Source organism: Camellia sinensis, chromosome 7 (genome assembly GCF_055761805.1).
Source record: "Camellia sinensis isolate YWXY chromosome 7, ASM5576180v1, whole genome shotgun sequence".
In the NCBI taxonomy this organism is placed as follows: Eukaryota; Viridiplantae; Streptophyta; class Magnoliopsida; order Ericales; family Theaceae; genus Camellia; species Camellia sinensis.
The window spans coordinates 94,326,620-94,332,277 of record NC_138967.1 but is presented as its reverse complement, the minus strand read 5'-3'; positions in this window follow the sequence as shown (position 1 = coordinate 94,332,277).

Sequence of the window (5,658 nt, the reverse complement as noted above, 5' to 3'; positions counted from 1 at the left end):
TGGTTGCCACTGTAACTTTTGCAGCTGGTTGCACAATACCCGGTGGTTATAACAACATTGAACCTGACCAAGGCATGCCAACTATGCTAAAACACAAGTGGTTTCACACATTCATTTTCTGTGACACCACAGCTCCATTATTACTGCCGTTACCCTCATATGGGCACAATTAGGGGACCTCAATTTGGTGCTTACTGCCTACAGATTGGCGGCACTGCCACTACTGGGGATCACTCTCACCAAAGCAAGGAGGAAATGATATCAACAGAGATATTTCCTCTTTTAATTTATTTGATTTGTTGGTTAATTGAGTTCCTTTTGTTTGCTTTTGGTCTTATATGTTGGTATCTAAGTAGCTTGCCAGCAAGTATGTAACTGTACGTAATGTTTTGATATTTTAGTGTTTTACAGTTAATGTGGCTGTTATATGTTGGAGATGAGTGGTTTTGTTCTTGTTTCTCTCCAATGTATACTCATTTTATTAATAAATTTTTTGTTGGTAAAATAAAAAAATTTAAAAATAAAGAAAAAAAACTCATCTTGTATATATAGAAATTTTCTAAATATGCATTGGGTCTAACTAGTAGAAAGAAATACATACGCACAGAGAATTAAATTCAAAATAAAATGAGATACATATTGATTTTTTTATTTTTTTTTGGGATAAAATTCATTTTATCCTTTGTGGTTTAATAAGATACCCTCATATGGTTTTGGACTAAATTGTAACACCTAACTCTACTAACAAATTAAAAATCTACTATTTTACCCTCTTGAACTAGTTTGTCAACTCATTACATATAGACAGGTTTACACAAAGGATTTTACTGAGTTAACTCATTATGTATATATACGTACACAGGTTTACATATACACATTACATAGAATTTCCGTTAATATATATATATATATATATATATATGTAGGTTTATTTATACACAATTTTATATACATATATATATATGTATATAATCAAATTGGGTATTGATTTGGTTGAATATTGATTAGTCTGCGCATAATCGATAGAGTATGAAGTACAAACTTTGTTTATTTGGACAGAAATATTAACGGTGAAGAAGTAAATTGTAAAACGATCCAAATTAGATGGGGATAATTGACTATTTTTAAAATATAGGATATAAAGTGCTTTACAGTTAAACCACGAGGGTTTAATGAATTTTATCTTCTTTTTTTTTTTCTTTTTTTCTTTTTCGTGCACGTAGCATTGTTGGAAAAATTAAGGCCAAGAGAGTTAAATTAAATTTCTTGTCATCTAATTAAGTAGTTAAAAATAAGGTTGCTACTGAGGAAGCTCAAACAGAGCAACATATGTCCAACTTGAATTTTTAAGGATTTGACAATATATTTTTAAAATATAGGTTTATGCAGCAATTTAAAGCCCGAATTAAATTCCAGGCTAGGCCTAGACAAAGATTCCTAGCAACCTAAAACTTGAATTATAAATTTAAATATAAATATATAAAAATATTAAATATACATATAAATTATTACAATTTCAATTTGATTTGCGTTAGTTGAATTGTTTTGACTTTCTTTGTTTTTTTTCTTCTTCAAATTACTAGGAGATGGAATTGAGGATTGGAGACTGAAGAAGTGAATGAACTACTACAACATTTGTTTTAAGTTTATGTTTGTGTTAGTAAAATTTTTGTTAAGTCTTGATCGATAGAGATTTAACAACAATTTTAATCAAACAACCAAACAGAAAATCAAACGAATATGTAAAGGTTTTAATGTCTTGAAAGTACAAGGATTTCTTTGGAATAATTAACAATCCAAAGAGTGAAATAAATACAGAATTTTTTTTTATTGTAATCTTTTAAATTTATAATGTTACAAATTGTTAAAAGTTACGGGTAAAAGTTAAAATATTCCTAAAAATAAAAAAAATAAATAAAAAAAAGAATGATAAGTTTGATGACTTCTGAATCTTGTTTCTTTGTTTCAACCTTACCTATTTATAGGCTTGAAACCGTGCTTCTCTTGTAACTGCTGAAAGCAGCCCACTTTCACATCAAGTTATATTCCACTACTTCACTTTGTAAGCAACATCTTCCATAATCACCCACGTTGCCGAGTTCTTTGCCCATCTTGGATTCTTTGCCCACGTCTGCTACACACTGCACAAAAACAGTAACAAGAACAATAACAACAACAACAATAATAATAATAAAATATGCTCATAATTATTTAAAAAGATAATTTTGGTCTGAATCCATAGACTAAAATTGACGGGTCACAATCAATAAGATTAGATTTGGCCAACAGGCCACAATCAATAAAATTAAATTTGGTCACAATCAACAGGCCACAATTGATAGAAAATAATTTATAGTACAAACAGTTTGTAATGTGAACTTATTGCCTGTTAGTTAGGACTATTGGCCAGTCTAGCAGAGTGATATTTGCTTACAGCAATTCCAACTGTACTCTTCATTTTTTACTAGTTAAAATCAAAAAAATGTATGTTCTTTATTTTACTTAATTTCTTTTTTATTTATGTACTCTAACATTAGTATTTATTTTATCTATCTATACATACAGACTATTTAAAGAGCCTCCCAAGACTCTTCAAATGTAGCTAATTTTGAAAATTTTTGTTAAAATAACTATTGTAATAGTTAGTCTATTGGAGTGACTAAAATATAATGAAGATAGGTATAATAGCTAACAAATTTCATTTAAAGAGTTCATTGGAGATATTCTTAGTACTATTAATGTGGCTAGGATGTTTTAATTTGTTTTGATGTGATTTCATAGTTGATACTTATGTTTCTTATTTTGTTACTTGTTAGGATGTTTTTATAAAAATTCAGCTTAAATTTGTGGGTAATTTGGGCCTATCCCAAGTTTAATTTATTGAGCTCGAACTAGACTTGGGCGGGGCTAGACAACACTCAACACTACTTGGGTAACCCTCAACTTATTGAATTTGTTTGAGGTGCACCCCAAGTTAAAAATTATGAGCTACCTTAATTTATACTAAAATCCTAATGTAATACAAATCAATCAGTTTTCATTTCAAATGTACCAAGATGTCATTTCCCAGTGTAAATTTTTTTTTTTTGCCTATTTTGTGTTTGGATCATAAATTTAGATAGAGATTTGAAAAGGAAAACAAAAAAAAGAAATAGGAAAAAAGAAATAAAATGTGAATAAAATATAAGTTAAATTTTTTCTTTATTTTCCTTTCCCTTTTTATTTTTAAATCTTTATCTAAATTCATAATGTAAACAACTATTTTGTAAGTAGACTGTTCACATTTATAATCTCATATGAAACTCTAATGAAATGAAAATTTTGATCATAAAATGAGTACACAAGATCAATATTTAACTAAAATAAAAATGGAAAAAATTATAACATAATGATGGAAAATGTTTGATTAAAGTTGACTTATTTAACATAAAGAGCCAGAGACTAGACCTTGTATTGGTTGGATGACTTTGAAATATTTCTCTCTCTTTATCCCACCAACCCAACGTTTGTTTGTCTTCTATTTCTTTAACAATTTGAGTCTCAAAATGTTCCATTCACTCTTGCTTTCTAATTTCAACTACAACTTTTTCTTCACTTACTTCCAAACTTGTTGACTTGCCCTGGGACCACTACTAGAATCAACGCTTAAAATATATTTGGGCAAAGTACCTGGACCACTAGTCTTTGTATTTTGAGTACTATATTATTTTGGACTATGTAAATTTCTAGAATGTGATTATCGATTTTTCAATAAAATGAATCGTCACTTTTAATTAATACCCTGCCAAATTTATTTTTCAAAATTTTGGGACAATAAAAAAATAATGAATCTTAAACTTATGCTATAAAAAAGCAAAACAATTTCAAAATTGTCAACTTTTAATTTATTCAGACAAATTATATTAGTAATTCTTACTTTTATATCATTTTTGATTTTATAATTTCAATGGATTTGATTTTGATATGAATTTATAATTGTCTCAATTTAATCCAATTAATTATAACTTTTAGTTTTGTTGGATAAAAAAATGGACACATAAATGGCACGTGTGATGCATTTATAGATAAAAAATTATAAACTTGTTCAATTCAATGAGTCAATCTCAACCAATTCAGTAATATTTTCTTTCAAGAAACCTAATCAGTATTATTATTTGAACTAAATTAACACAAAATTTAAAATTAAAATTCAAAATTGAACTTATCAAAATTATTCAAACTAAAAATGGCATAAAGAACAAAATGTAAAGATTACCGATATAATTTCTCATGTGGTTTATGGAAAGCTGTTACTAATAGTTTTGGGACCATTGAAATTAAAGACAAAGACTAGCTGTTGAGAACTTAAAGTGGCTTTTCCCAAACATATTAGCAACTTATTTCCCAAACTAGGCCTAGTTTGGACGGAATTCTCAAACTAGGTTAAAACGTAGTTGTGAACCACGCTTTCACCGTTTTTGTAGATGTCGCACGGAAATTTTGTGAAATCGTAAAAGCGTGGTTACAAACCACGCTTTTAATTAAGAAGACGTGGTTACAAACCACGCTTTTAAGTTAATCATAAAATTTGATTTCAAACCACGCTTTTTGCTGAAAACGTGGTTGTGAACCACACTTTAATTGTGCTTTTAAATAAATTTTTGTTTTTTCATAGAAGCGTGGTTCGTAACCACGCTTTTACTGTTCGCGTGGTTCGTAACCACGCTTATCATCAACGTTTTTATTTGAGAGTAATAGTGCTATTTCTAACCACGCTTTTAAAATTTATCAAAATGTGATCAAAATATGACTTGAGTTCTCTGTAGCTCAAATGGTAGTACATTTGTTTTGCCTGGCAGAGACACGGGTTCAATCCACGGCATCTCCAAACGGTTGCTATTTTTCAAATTAAATTCAACTCTTTTTTTTTTTTTTTCCTTCCACTCACTCTATACTTTATATATTTATTATGTAATTTTTTTATCAAAAAAAAGTAAAACATTTGTTTGGATAACTAAAAAAATTCTCTATAAAATACATTTTTTTTCAAAATGTCAACATAATTGTTTAAAAAGTATTCAGTGTGTTTGGTTTGAGTTTTTTTGGATTTAATTATTTAAAAACTGAATTTTTTTATTTTCGTATTTTTTTGTTTTTAGTGAATATTTTTAAAATTTTAAACATTTTTTTTTTACTTTTTTAGATGCACCTTAATTAGATATATCTAAAAAGTAAAATTTTGTGAAAAAATATTTTAAAAAATTAATAAATACATAAAAATACAAAAAATGTACTAAAAAAATGTATTTTGAAAAAAATACATTTTAAAAATATTCACTAAAAATATTTTTTCAATACATTTTTTATATTTTTATGTATTTATTAATTTTTTAAAATATTCACCAATACAAAAAATGTACTGAAAAAATAGAGAGGGCATTTTCTACCCCAAAGATTGTAAAGAACAGGCTTCGCAATGAAAATAGTGATCAGTCGATGAATGATTGCCTGGTTATGTATATTGAGGGAGAGATATGTAGCAGCATTCCAAATGAGGCTATCATGCATCATTTCCAAAATATGGAACGTCTTTGAGGTTATTTGTAAGTAAACCCATATCTTATCAATGAATATCTAAGTTTTTGCTTTGTTCTTAATTCAAAATTTTTGCTTCTTTCA